Source organism: Henckelia pumila, chromosome 3 (genome assembly GCF_033568475.1).
Source record: "Henckelia pumila isolate YLH828 chromosome 3, ASM3356847v2, whole genome shotgun sequence".
Lineage (NCBI taxonomy): Eukaryota > Viridiplantae > Streptophyta > Magnoliopsida > Lamiales > Gesneriaceae > Henckelia > Henckelia pumila.
This window is the reverse complement of record NC_133122.1, coordinates 2691733-2707277: the sequence shown is the minus strand read 5'-3', so window position 1 is coordinate 2707277 and position 15545 is coordinate 2691733. Positions and strand designations below refer to the sequence as shown.

Genomic DNA, 15545 nt, shown 5'->3' with positions numbered 1-15545 from the left:
ATTTTCCATTGCATGTTATCCAATAAATTAATTTTGAATTAAATGTTATTGGATAAGGATGATCGATTGCCATGACCAATTTTGTAGGTGTATGTTAGGAATTTACATTTGTTTTTATTGTTGTTGGTTTTATTAATGGGCCTGGTTTATGGCCCAATATGAATGTCATATGTAATAAAAGTGGGCTTGGTTTATGGCCCGTTCCCACCCCTTAAAAATGTATCCCCTACTTGTCATTGTTATTTATTGTAAATACATTAGATTTAGTGGGAGATCAAGATTTGAAGATGGAGGTGGGCCCAGCAGACAATAAAGACAGAAGAAATGTAAATTGGAAGCAAAATGTAATAGGATTGCATTGCATACTGCATATTACATAGGATTGGACTAAGACTCGTGATTGGCAACCACGGGTCGATTAGATATGGAATCGATCATCCTATATAATATGTGATATTATTGTTGTATGCATGTTTTAGACATAATTGTGTGAATCCGGCAAGCATACAAAAATTTTAAAAATGATGAGACAAATTTTTATAATAAAAAATCCCTCATTTTAAATATGATTTAAAATTGATATCAAGATAAATAAAGGAAATTTAAATTTGTTTAAATGTTCCTACCTTCCATCAACGATCAATGTTTGAGATGCTACCCGCGGATACGGTCCGGCTCATATTATTGGGGGGGCCCGTTCGTCGGAAAGTTGTACATTAGATCGACACATGTTGTAAGTTGGGTGGAACTCCCATGGGATCGGCTCATATTATTGGGGGATCCACATGGCGACCATCCATCACAACTTAATATTGATGGGTCATCTTGACATGTCACAATAAACGGCGTCATATTATTGGGCCCTTATTGGACATGAGGTAAAAACATGGAGGTTGTTTTGGAAGCAATAGGGCTCTACCTTTTGAAAATTATGGTTGGCTGATATTATTCGGGACCATAAGTTTGTCAATTGGACTCCATGTTCTCACTAAGGAAAACAGTTTCCCGTTTTCACTAGAGGTAGTGAAATCGTTAAAATAGTGGGAGTGAGATTCATAAAATAAATTTTGCCTATTTTATGTCTTAGTAAATTGCTTAAATAATCACTGATATTTGTCTGTTTCTTTTCAGTATTTCATAAGATGAATTCGCGTAATCCACTTTTCTCGATCCTCGAACAAAATAAGTTGACTGGCGCAAACTATACGGAATGGTTCCGTAAGTTGAAGATTTTCTTGACTTCGGAGAAGATGCTCTACGTGTTAGAAAAATCTCCTCCGAAGGAAGCACCAGCTCACGTAAGTCCGGAGGAGTTAGCCAAGCTTGATACATGGTGGGACCATGATATCAAGACCAAATGCTATATGCAAGCCTCGATGTCTGATGAACTCCAGAGGCGATTTGAGGACACCGTGAATGCTGCTGACATTCACGTTCAACTCAAGGAACTTTTTGGGGCTCAATCGAGGGCTGAAAGGTTCGCTACTGTAAAGGAGCTAATGACGTGTCGCATGCGTGAAGGGACTTCGGTCCGTGATCATGGGATACGAGTGATTTGGCTCATACAGAAGTTGGTAACCCTTGATTTGGTGTTGGAGCATGAACTCAACGTGGACTTACTACTTCTGTCTCTTCCTTCTTCGTTTGACGGATTTGTGGTAAATTTCAATATGAACAAGATAGAGGCCTCCCTTGAAGAGATGGTCAATATGCTTGTGACATATGAATCCACATTAAAGAAGGATAAACCGGCTTTCTTGGTGGGCTCCTCTTCTTCTGCTAAGAAGGGGCCAAGTACAAAGGGTAAGAAACGTTCTGCCCCACCCAAGAAAATCGAACCCGAGAAGAAGTACAAGACAAAGGCTTCAAACATGGAAAAATCCAAGGATGTTTGCCATTACTGCAAGAAGCCCGGTCATTGGAAGCGTAACTGCAAGGAATATCTAGAGCAGTTGCGAACTGCAAAGGGTATGTTCTATATTAAAATAAATGTTTCACTTAATACTACTTCTTGGGTATTGGATACCGGATGTGGATCTCACATTTGCAATGATTTGCAGGTGATGACAAGAAGTCGCAGGCTTAGGATGGGTGAGACCCAGCTGAGGCTCGGAAATGGTTCCAGAGTTGAAGCAAAAGCCGTGGGAGATGTTTATTTAATTTTGCAGAACGGTTTTAAGTTACTTTTAAGAGATGTTTTATTTGTTCCGGATTTGATTAAAAACATTATTTCTGTTTCTATGCTTGATAGAGATGGTTATTCTTGCAATTTTGTGAATGGGATTTGCAATATTTACAAGAATGAATGTTTGATTGGAAATGGACAACTTGAAAACGATCTATACAACTTAAAACTAAAAGACGTTCCAATAAATTATGTTGATAAACCGGCAACAACAAACAAAAGGAAAATCGATAGCCAAAACCCGGCAATCCTTTGGCACGCTAGGCTAGGTCATATTTCCTCAAGGAGGATGAACAAGCTAGTGGGAGAGGGCATGTTTGATATGTCTGATATTAACTCTCTACCTACTTGTGAATCCTGCCTAAAAGGAAAAATGACTAAATCTCCTTTTAAGGGGAAACCTGAGCGTAGTCAAAATCTGTTGGATTTGATCCATACAGATGTTTGTGGTCCATTTAGAGTTGGGACTCAATATGGCCACACCTACTTCATTACCTTTACTGATGATTATTCAAGGTATGAGTATTTATATTTAATGAAATATAAGTCTGAAGCATTTGAAAAGTTCAAAGAATTCAAGGCTGAAGTAGAAAACAAGCTAGGTAAAAGTATTAAAGCACTTCGATCGGATCGAGGTGGAGAATACTTGAGTACCGAGTTTTTGGACTATCTAAAAGAGAATGGGATTCTCTCTCAGTGGACTCCTCCTATGACACCACAGCTTAATGGTGTATCGGAGCGTCGTAATCGAACTTTGTTGGACATGGTTCGGTCCATGATGAGCTTCACTGATCTTCCACCTTCGTTTTGGGGCTATGCGCTTGAAACGGCGGTATTGTTGTTGAACAACGTCCACACTAAAGCAGTGGACAAAACACCATACGAGTTATGGAATGGCAAAACTCCTAAGTATTCGTACTTGAGGATTTGGGGATGTCCTGCTTACGTGAAGCGGACAGTGGGAGATAAATTGGATAGTCGATCCAGCTTATATTATTTTGTAGGGTATCCGAAGAATTCAATCGGATATTATTTCTATTATCCTGCTGAAACAAAGGTGTTTGTTTCAAGGAATGCCACCTTCTTGGAGAAGGAGTTCTTATTGGATAAGAAAGGCGAGATGATGGAACTCGAAGAAATTCGAGAAGAACCCGAAATACAAAATAACGATCCTACACCTCAGGAACTATTGCTGGACACGCCTGTGGGTAAGGTATTGACCTACAAGGCGCGATTGGTGGCAAAAGGTTATACTCAAAGACAAGGAGTTGACTATGATGAAACTTTTTCACCAGTTGCAATGTTCAAGTCCATAAGAATCCTTATTGCCATAGCTGCATGGTATGACTATGAGATATGGCAAATGGATGTGAAGACTGCTTTTCTTAATGGCGACATTAAGGAAGAAATCTATATGAAGCAGCCTGAGGGGTTCACATCCATGGAAAGCGAGCATAAGGTATGCAAGCTTCAGAGATCAATTTATGGTCTAAAACAAGCATCAAGAAGTTGGAACCAGAAATTTGATGAAACAATAAAAGATTTTGGTTTCATCAAGAATCCGGAGGAACCATGCGTGTACAAGAAAGTAGTTAAGGATGCTGTGACATTCTTAGTACTTTATGTTGATGACATCTTACTCATTGGGAATGATGTAGGGATGTTGCAGTCAACAAAGATATGGTTATCAGGTAGATTCTCGATGAAGGATTTGGGTGAGGCATCCTATATTCTAGGGATACAAATCTATAGAGATAGATCTAAGAGAATGATAGGACTCACTCAATCAACCTACATCGACACCATATTGAAACGGTTTTCAATGGATGGGTCCAAGAGAGGACATCTACCCATGTGTCATGGAGTTTCTCTATCCAAGTCTATGTGTCCCAAGACTGATGAAGAGATAGAGAAAATGACACATGTACCATATGCGTCAGCCATAGGTAGTATCATGTATGGGATGATATCTACCAGAAAAGATGTAGCATTTGCTCTGAGTGTCACGAGCAGATATCAAGCTAATCCCGGTCAAATGCATTGGAAAGCCGTGAAGGACATTCTTAAGTACTTACGAAGGACTAAGAATATGTTCATGGTATATGGAGGAAGAGAACTAAAATTGGAAGGCTATACCGACTCTAGCTTCCAAAGTGACGTGGATGACTCGAAGTCAACCTCTGGATTTGTGTTCATGCTCAATGGCGGTGCTGTCTCTTGGAAGAGTTCCAAGCAGGACACCACAGCGGATTCCACCACTGAAGCTGAATACATTGCAGCATCAGCTGCTGCTAAAGAGGCAGTTTGGATGAGGAATTTCGTCCAAGAGTTGGGCGTTATTCCTGAAGTTGTTGGTCCAGTCCCGGTGTACTGTGACAACACGGGTGCCATTGCTCAGGCAAAGGAACCAAGGTCTCATCAAAGATCCAAACACGTACTAAGGAAATACCACATCATCCGGGAGATTGTGGAAAGAGGAGACATCACTGTCGAAAGAGTGGCCTCAGCAGACAATATCGCTGATCCACTTACTAAGCCCTTGCCAGGACCATTATTTGACAAACATCGCGAAGCAATGGGTCTACGTAGTATGACTAGTTGGCTATAGGGCAAGTGGGAGATTGAAAGAGTGGGTGCCCGGTGAGCCAACTTGTGGCTAAGGGCTTTGATGACTCTTTGTATAAACAATCTTTTGTTTAATATAATTTACACTTTTATTAATGGCAATGACTTTATCTTTCTTCATATTGTTATATTGTGATATAATATTGTTGTTTAGATAAAGACCTTGAATATACTATAGTGTATGTAAGATGTGGTAGAACATGGAGATTCCTATCATGAAACACATCTTATAGTCACTGTATATTCTAAACTGTTCCTAGTCGATTGAGCCGTCCGAAAATAAGGATAAGGATCGCTCGAGTTTGAGACTAGCATTTGCGATGCAGAGTACCACGTTTCATTGGTAAGGAACATAGAGATGTTCGAAGCATGCAAATGGATATTCATACGATGAATGATCGAACTACCCTATCCGGACTTTCCAAGTGGTTATCACTTATCGAGTGGATAAAGTCCGCGGTTTTGGTTGTACACCATTAGTCCTTACTACTTGAAACATCATTGAGACTCTATATGCTAGTACTGTGCTTTGACTCGTTTACCGACTCTATTGGGGTCATCAGGTGTCGGGATTGGGTACAATTACAACACATATAGGAGTCGATGCTTTGTTGTCAAGGATTCACCACATACTTGCGAGTGTGGATATCCTATGCGATCTGAGGAGATATTAGTGTGACGAATCTCTGGCCAGAGTACATGATGTGATTTAAGAAATGGTTTCTTAGTAGCACATGCGATGTCACTATTTGATCTTCAATATGCATTGCATAGTTATCGAATCTCGAACGACTCTCGATATACCAATGGTTGTTGATTCGATCGGGATATATGGATGAAGGGACCGTACTATACGCTAACCAAAATCTATTGGTTCTTGTAGGCACTATCAGTGATACCTAGGGAATCATGGGGCGATGTTGCTAGGCGCTCTTACCATGATTCGATGGGCACGTCAGAAATTGTTGTTTCGAGTCACAAGGAGTTGTGAGCCCACGGCTAGCTGTATCCCTGAACCATTGAGGGTCACACAGTGTAATGGATTTTTAATCCCCGTTGAGATAGTTAAATTTAAAGAGTTAAATTTAATGAACAAAGAAGTTGGACTTCTTAATTATGAGTAGAGGAGTAAGATTTCCTAAAATGACATAGGGATGGACATTTTTGGAAACCACTGAATTCGGATTCAGAAAAATTTATCTTGACTTTAAAAGGTGCAGAAATGGTTTCTGTGCACATTGGTGAAATCGGTTTATCAATCGGAGTCACGATGAATTTTATATTAATTTTTGAACATGCGGGCTTTGCTTGTCGGGCTTGAACTTATGACTAATGGGCCCTAAGCTGTTAGTGGCCTACATTATAAATAAGTTATTGCAGTACAGAAATTACACACAACAAGGTCACAATTTTCGAAAAAACCCTGTTTTTCTCTCTGAAGTGGCCGACCCCTCTCCCCTCTGCTCGGTAAAATCCAGTCTGTGAATTTTGAATTGCAGTCTGGTTTAACGGATCAAATTCGTTAATCTCTTCGTAGAAACTTCTGATAGATTATCTAGTGCAATCTATCAGAGGGATTAAATATTCGTTCGTGGACCTGATTGAAGAACAGTTCGTCCATCAGTTCCAGGGATATACAACAAGAGCAGAGAAATCTGTTGGTGTCCAAAATCTCGATTCGAGATTGAGGTAAAAATTTATAATCGTTATTTAATTTTTACACACACACAATTTAATCGTAAGGTTGATACCTATTATGGAATCGTTCCATACAAAAATTTTAAACTTCCGCTGCACCGGGCATCAATCATAATTGATCTGATCGCCGCGTTCTCCAACAGTTTGAAAGCTAAATAAATATATAAATATATTTAAAATATCAATTATAGTTATAAATTATTCAAATAATGAATTGTTTAGTTTTTAAAAAATCAATAATTATTCAAATAATATTTTTAATGAAGCACAAATTTCAAATTATCATGCATATATATAAAAAAATATCAAATTTAAAGTTTTTTTTTAAATAAATAAATAATTTTAAAAAAAAAATTAAAAAATTTTAAAAACCGGTCCAACTGGTTTCCCCGTTCTTGACCGGTTTTGACCGGTTCTGACCAGTAAGACCTGTTTTCCGGTTCTTGGTGGAGTTTCGAACAGATCCAGCGACTGGTTCTCGGTCGAACCGGTCGGTCCCTTTCTAAAAACACTGAGACAAGGCACTTGGATGCACAATTGATCTGAATTTCACAAATCAAACAAAAACAAGCAGCTACAAAGACCAATATGTGACAGAAAGTGATCATTGGTCAAACCCAAAGTATAGCATGACCCACATTAAAATAAAAATAAGTTCGATCCCCTTCTCCCTCGTAAAAAAAGCACATGGAATTAATTAAAATTAAAACTCATAAAAAACTGTGAAATAGATGTTCCCAGTTTAGATGCAAAAGGGGAAAACATAGTGTAATTTCCTTGCATTTGTGATATAAGACGTGATTCATTTAGTACATTTTACGATGGCCACTGGTCTCCCCAAAATTCATACGCACAATAATTTTCCCAGCACTATCATCTTTCCTTAAAAGGTTCAGAGCTTTCTGAGATTCAATCACTGGAAAACGATGCTCAATTGCAGGAACAACTTTTTGTTGAAGAACAGCAGGCCACAAATGGGTTCTCAGTTCAGTAATCACAGAAGCTTTATAACCGAAATTCTTGGATTGTAGATTGAAAACTGAAAATAGTAACTACAAAAATAATAAAACGTACACTAAAACAAAATTGGGGTAACCCTTTCTACGCCAAGAATAAGCACTATTACAATGAAGCTGATAATTTTTACCTTTAATTTCAACCTGCTTTTCTTGTAGTATAGCAAGATCTACACTACCAGATTCCATTCCATGCAAATCCACAATGACAACCTTACCCGAGATACAACAGCAATCAACATTTCTCTGAAGATCGGAAGCTCCGTAATCAAGAACCAAATCAACACCTGAAAAGGTGAATTTCATGTAAGTGCTTGTGGAAAAAAATGCCTCCACAATTTGTTATTCTTGACACACATTGGCTGCTCAAAATTTCAACATAGAATCGTATAAATACTATTTAGAATAAATTAACATTCTATTTTGATAAGAAACGTTAGCATAATCACAGAAGCAATATTAGGACTTAACTAAGTTATGAATTTGTCATGATTAAAGTGAAAAACAAAGGGGCCGATAGGAAATCCTTCTATGTAATCTCCATTTGGATCTCCACTAATAGGACTTAATTATGTTATGAATCTTTTATGATAAAGGTGATAATGAGGACAACAGGCATCATGCATTCTATACCAACAAGTGATAGAGAGAACAATAGTCATTACGCTTTCTCGTACGGACAAAATGATATCAACGATATGGAACATCATTTATGAGAGATTTACTAATTGTTTAAACAGTTAAAGCTTCTACAGCAGAATGGGAGTTTCAAAAGAAGTAATAAAAACTCAACTTTATTGAGAGAAGAAATATGAAACTAAATATTATTAATTTTTGAATGAATTTTCTTTACAAGCAAGACATATATAGAGTTTTCAAATTCAAGTAAAATCTACTATTATATTTATTATTATAAATATATAGCTTTCATTGTGAATTCTCTTTTTTGTAACTCATTATTTCCTCCATTTTCCTACCCTCTTATGCCTCCCTTCATGTTTTGGTGCACAGACCCTCCACATACACTGTTTAAATGACATTAAATTTTTATGTATTGACCCTCCGCATATACCTCAAGAAATGTCTTTGCATGGTTCTGCTTCCAAGCATCTCATTAGTGGTAGGTGTGAGGAGTCCATTCTTCAATATAACCACATTTATTCTCATGTTTAATTGCAAGTATAATAATTGATATCTTTACTATTTTATTAAACCTAAACACCTTATAAAAACTAATTGGTGTCTTGGTCTATTTTTGAGTATACCTAAAATGCCCTTATTTTCCATGTTTACTCACTACCCCACGTCTCCGAACTAACGGACCTTTTGTCAATTCCACGTTCCTTTTTGTTCTTCCCACGTTTCTTATCCCTCTCCTCATGTCTCCCAAACTATAAATATCTCTTTGTCAAAACCATAAAATAATCTAATAGTTCAATTCTGAAAGTCCACAAAACAAAGAAGATCGATCGCAAGTCTCCCCTCCGGTAACTATAAGGCAAGAATATATACGCGCCCGGTGCTTCTGTTGTTTTGGTGTCTTCTTTTCCCCTCCCCCCAATTATCATTATTACACTCGGATTAATTTTATTGATTTGTTAATTGCTCTTTCGTTTTTCTTTACAATTGCTGTGAAATATTGGTGAAAGATTGACAGTTTCTGAATTTTCAAATCTGAATATCTATGCAGATTGGCTTAATGGTGATGAACCGAATGATCCCCACTTTGGAAGAGTTCATAAACAAGTTATAAGTCACGGATTTTTGACATGAGTATTGTCCTTATAATGTATATTGCTGGTACCATATGTTTTTTATATTTCAAGAATCAAGTTCATCAATTTTTTTACATAATGCATGATTTATACCCACGAACCATATTGTTTATGATAGGTTGTTTGTTGATTAAATTATTTTTGCACATATAGAATTTTTAAGATGTTGACTTCCACGAAAGCAATGCATGTCAGAAGAAAAACGAAGAGCCGCAACTACCGTATGAATTGCATCAAGCAAAGCCACTGTCAAGCCCACCAGCCAACAAGCTTGTGTGTAGTTTACTATAATGTGTGACTGTGAGAGTTTTTTTAACAAAAATATAGCTTGAATTTAAATTCAACCCTGGAATGTCATTTATTTACTAAAAGCTTAATTGCGTAATATATTACTACAGAGAAGAAAAAATAAAAATATTTGATAGATGCAGGTATTGACTTATCAGGTTGAGATACTAAAAAAGGCTGAGGATGCAGTAATTTATTCTTTTGTAAATTTTTTATAAATCACAAAATGAATCTAGCTATAGGGGTGAAACGATTGCAAATGATAAACATTAAAAACTATATTTTCGGTATGAGTAAATATTTTTTATTTTGTATATAGATTTTGGCTTCCACTATCTTAATTGCTTGATAATGTTTGATATGATCAGTGAGTCTCTTTAATGGGATGTCTGCTTATGCTATCGATTTCATACATGTCAAATATTAGTGCTTTGAGTTTTTATTTATTATACTTATTTGTTTTGTTTAACATTTTATTTATATTTTTCAAATTATTGTATTTTTTATTTATATAACATGTCTTATTTATTTTGAGCATATCAAAACTAAAAACATAAAAAATTAATTGTATTGCATATATAATACATAATATTCATGTATTAATCTTTACTATATAATAATAGAATCTTTACTATATAATAATAGATAAAATGAAAAATTGGACTTTAACATATATATAAGCATGACTTAACTTTTTTTTATCGTTCGATCTTCTTCCTCCTTGCCGTGTTCCTCCATTGAAGGCGTGGGAAAAGATTTTCAAGCTTCTGAAACTTCGGTTTTGACTCGATCCGTCCGATAGGAATTATTTCTGAAGTTATATTAACGATCACGGCTGAGAGAGCTCCGTTCTGAATTAAGTTTCTCTTATTTCTTTGAAGTTTGATTTTTTGGAAGTTGATAGAATCGAACGATAATCGGGGACGTTGTTCTTGAACTACTTGGTAGTGTTTATTCTCTGTCGGATCGGAGATAGAACGTCGTTCGGAATTGTTATGATTTTATTGATGATTTTTGAGATTTTGAGTTTTGGATTTGTTGGATTTGAGTTGTATTGGATGATTGATGTTTGATATGAGTTTATTGGATCGATATTATGTTGTCTGTGTTTTCGGTTGATCAAAATATAGCCGTTATGCCGTCAGTTTGAGTTTTGAATATCGTTTCGTCGATTTGATCGAACCGTGTTTGATTGGAGTTTGGATTGTCGATATTGATCTTTGTGGCTTCTTTTATAGATTGAATTGAAGCCAGTGGAGTTGCGAGGTTGCAGCTTTGGATTGTTTTATAGATCGAAGCCGATTGAAGATTGTGAATCAACGAGAAGGTATAAGACGATATTGGAAAGAATAGGACGATTAACTAGAATCCGGATTGATTCGAGTGTCCTCGAGAAATCACATACTTGCATGTTTATGTGAAATAATTGAGTTTATTGATTGAATGTATTAGAATTCACATGCATTCATATTGAGCCAAATGATTGTTTCATTTTGAATTAGACGTTCTTGGGATTATAGTTGAGTGGCTTTGTAGGCGAATTACTACAATTGCAAGATTTAACTCTCTATAATCCTCCGAAGTCTAGAGGATTGAAATATACATAATCCGCCTCGAAAGGGGAGTTCGATGTGATCGTTGTGATATTTTACCCTCGGGATCCCAACCGAAGAAAAGAAGAGACGAGATGCATTTTGATTATCTGAGCTTGATAATCTAGAGATTTGAAGTAATGCATTCATTGCACTTTCATTTGATTATGTGTGAGTTTTTTATATCATTACTTGAGATGGTTATTTGATATAGCATGTTTGTCTCTTATACTGGGAGTTATTCTCACCGGTTTATCCGGCTGTTGTCTTATCTTTGTGTGTGTGCTTGGCAACAGGTGGGGCAGGACCGAGTCAGAGATCGCATGGCTAGGTGTTGATATGATAGAAATGAGGACTCGTTGTTGTTAGAAGTTGAACTCTTGTATGGAGCATGTTCTATTAGTTCGAATATTGTATAACTCTATAACTACATTTGTATTGAATTATTGATAAGTGTATTTTATACACTTAATTTATATATAATTTTAATTATTAAATATTTGTTTCGAGCAGATTTATGCATGAGTTTTGTTGTATTTGTGATTGTAGGGAATTTATAAATTGACGATGAAAGATGAAGAAAAAGAAGATTTGTGAAATAAAAGGAGAAAAAGTGAAGAAAATAACAAAAGAGAAAAGAAAAGCTGTGAAGAGAAGAAAGAAAAGGAAAAGAAACGTGAAATTCTTTGGGCTTTCTTATTTGGGCCTTTTGACGCGTACAATATAAAAGGAATTCTGGAATTAGAATTGAAAGGAAGCCGCACGCACAGGGCCGGACAATTCACACAGAGAAGAACAGATCGTGATTTCTGGAGGAAGAAATTTGTGCTTTAACGTGAAGAACGAAGACGGAGCTCGATCAACCGGACACGGCGTCGACGATGGATTTGATTTCTTCTTTTATTTATTTAATTCTGAATTCATGTCTGGATTTTTGAACATGAATTGGTTTTATTTGAATTTTATTATGAACTAATCTTTTAGAGTCTAGAGGTCGGATGGAACCTGGTGTAGACACTTTCATGAGTTTTTGATTTTATTGAATTGAATTCCCTTAGATTAATTGTTCTTTCTAGTTTTGATTGTCGTTTCAATTATTTGATCAATAATTGATTTGTAATATTTATTTGGAATTCGGCACTCGACAGATGAGATTTTGAATAGGACAGATAGAATTAATACCGTTAATTATTATATAGCTCGAGAGAGTATATAGCGTTAATGGAGTTTTAGGAAGAACATTGTTTTAAAATAGATCACTGCAATTAAATTCTTAATAGAGATATTGGAATTGAACTGTAGTTGATACACTCTATTTGATGCTCGAGAGAGGGAAATAGAATAATCTAAGTGTTCTTGGCTATTAATTGAAAGGAATTCATGAAACTAAATTATTTAGAAATGATTGTTGTTGAAACCAGATAAAATCTAAACCTCTAAACCATTTTTCCTCTGATTATTAATCTCTGAAAATTGTGTGCGTGCTATAAAATCATCTTTTATTTTATTTATTTGCAAACCTCTAAAATTCAATTTTCTAAATAAAATTGGGACTATTATAATTACAAGTACTGAATATTTTCAATTTAATCTATGTGGGAACGATACTTGATTCATTCACTATATTAAAACTAGACACTCGTACGCTTGCGAGGAATTTTTCACAACAAGTTTTTGGCGCCGCTGCCGGGGAGTAATTTTTGAAATTAATTTAGTCTTGTTAACAATTAGTCTAGATTTTAATTTAGAGTTTTTATTTTTATTTTTAGTTGCTGATTGTTTCTATTTTTCTTGAAGTGCAGTTTATGCGAAGGTCTCAAAGCGAAAATTCACTACTGTTTGATCCGGAGATCGAACGAACTGCACGTGCTTTGAGAAGAGCGAGGAGAGAAGAACTGAGGAACATGGCTGAAGAAGAAGTACAACAACCTCCCGTGGTGCCAATCAGATACAACTTCAAACCGACCATCCAGGCTCACTATTCTGGAATCGCTCGAGGGACCATTAACGCCAACAATTTTGAACTGAAGCCGGCGTTAATCAACATGGTTCAATCGAACCAATTTAATGGAAGCACTACTGCAGATCCTCACCTACACTTGAGGACATTCAAGGAGATAACAGACACGGTAAAATTTAATAGAGTTTCTGATCATATAATTAGACTGCGTTTGTTTCCTTTTTCTCTCAGGGATCAGGCAAGGAATTGGCTGCAATCTCTGCCGTTGGGGTGCATAACTACTTAGGAAGACATGGCAGTCAAGTTTCTTGCAAAATATTTTCCACCTGTCAAGTCCACCCAACTGAAGATCGAGATTAGTACTTTTCGGCAGCATGATTCTGAGCAGTTGTATGAAGCATGGGAAAGGTACAAAGAATTACTTAGACGTTGTCCTAACCACAATTTTGCAGATTGAGAGCAGATTGAGTGGTTCTACAATGGTCTGAACACACCTACTCGATTGTCTGTGGATTCTGCTGCTGGAGGGACCATTTTGGCAAAGGATCCCGCTCAGGCCTACGATATGCGACGGCGGCGACCGGCGAGCAGAAAACTTCAAGAAGTGAGGGTGGTGATGATCGCGATAAGAGAAGCAGAAGAATGGGGAACGAGAAGAAAGAATGGCTATTGGCTAATTTAGGGCTTTTTTAAGCCCAATAAATTTTATTCTATTTATTAAATAGTACTCAAAAAATTTATATTTTTCAATTTAACCCTTGAAACTTTTAATTACTTGCAAGTTAGTCCAAACATACCCGGAAAACGTGTCCGGGCCGTGTCAAGCCGTACCCAAAACATACCCGACCAGTCAAACTTGAAAAATATCGACACGGGTTTTTCCATATCCGACACGCTTATTCGTGTGTCATACCCATACCCAATACTCCAAAAAAAAATTTTAGGAGTACCTGTGCTACATAGATGATAAGCTATCCGTCTGTGACATGATTCAAAAGAGATGGCCATGGCCTACTTATACTTTTGCCCGAGCTTGTGCATATTGTTCCGGCAAAATGAGGTGAATCAGGACCACATTTTTGTTCATCTCCCTTTCACGAGACGTCTTTGGTTTAGAGAATTGGAGAAGTTGTGGTTTGGGCAATTCCGAGGGCAAAGGACTTATTTAATGATGATATTGGTTGTGTCCTTGGAAGAAGGGGTACAATTCATGGACTGTGGTGGTACACAGCACTTGTTGGTTGGTTTGGTTGGAGAGAAATAACAGGAATTTTTACGATATAGCAAAGAGGTGGTCGAGCCGTGCTGGGAGAAGATTATGTTATGGGTTTCTTTGATATGGATTAGGAAGCATATTGAGTTTAAGGAATTATCGGTTTCAGATTTATTAAGGGATTGGAGTTACATATTTTGTTAATATGTGCCGAGTAATAGTTGTCTAGTGTGCGAACTGCTGGTCCTCTTTTTGTTATGTAATTAATAATTTTTTATAATCTAATACAATATCACTTCCTATAAAAAAAAGGATAAAGCATAGGTGAAACCTTACCCGCAAAATGGTTTCAAATTTATTAAGGGATTGGAGTTGCATATTTTGTTAACATGTACCGAGAAATAGTTGTCTAATGTGCGGACTGTTGGTCCTCCTTTTGCAATTAATAATTGTTTATCATCTAATATAACATCGCTTCCTATAAAAAAAATGGATAAAGGATAGGTGCAACCTACCAACGCACCCAGATTTCTCGATAACGGCCCTTGCAAAGTTTGTTGATGTGTGATCGACACAAAAATCAGCACCATAATGATGACAAATTGAAAACTTGTCGCTACTTCCTTAGGATATCATCAAGGGTGAGCATATGCAATAATATAGAAAATTACGTCAGTATAAATTGTTGCAGAAACGAGAATCGGCTGAAGATTATAATGCGGTAAACAATGTCACCTGTGGAGGCAATTACTTTTAAGCCCAAGTACTTTGCATATTGTATTGCCAACGCACCAATCCCGCTAGTGCCTTCGCGAATCTAAATATTATAGTTATAGGAGTCTAAATTAGTTAATGACTTTGATAATTTGCAACCAAAGAAAATATAAACAAAATACTCTCAACATTGTAAATAAATACAAATGGCGAAACAACTAGAAGTCATCACTTAACAAAACATATTACCTCGATGACAAAAATCAAGAAAAATTATAAACATAAGGCTGACATTTACTTCGACATTTAGGTATAAACACGCGCAAAACAGAAATATGGAATCAAAATCACTTTTTAAAATAACTTGTTTAAATCGTCGTTCAGTAACTTTTAGTCTCGGTTCTCACCAAAATCTTTTTAGTTTCGATCGTATTGGGACCATGCAATTTGAATAAAGCTAAGAGTGAGCAACATGATGC

General features: G+C 36.4%; 1 long non-coding RNA gene and 1 other non-coding gene across 2 annotated transcripts; both read right to left on the bottom strand.

Moving 5' to 3' along the window:
• Positions 1-7410: 7410 nt before the first annotated feature.
• On the bottom strand, positions 7411-15178 carry LOC140886411 (uncharacterized). The gene is made up of 4 exons (XR_012151547.1): positions 15088-15178; positions 14868-14975; positions 7656-7811; positions 7411-7547 (listed from the first exon to the last, which is right to left on the bottom strand). It is a non-coding gene; the product is annotated as an uncharacterized lncRNA (long non-coding RNA).
• LOC140894228 (small nucleolar RNA R71) lies at positions 13481-13586 on the bottom strand. Its single transcript, XR_012153772.1, has one exon. It is a non-coding gene; the product is annotated as a small nucleolar RNA R71 (small nucleolar RNA).
• Positions 15179-15545: the final 367 nt, after the last annotated feature.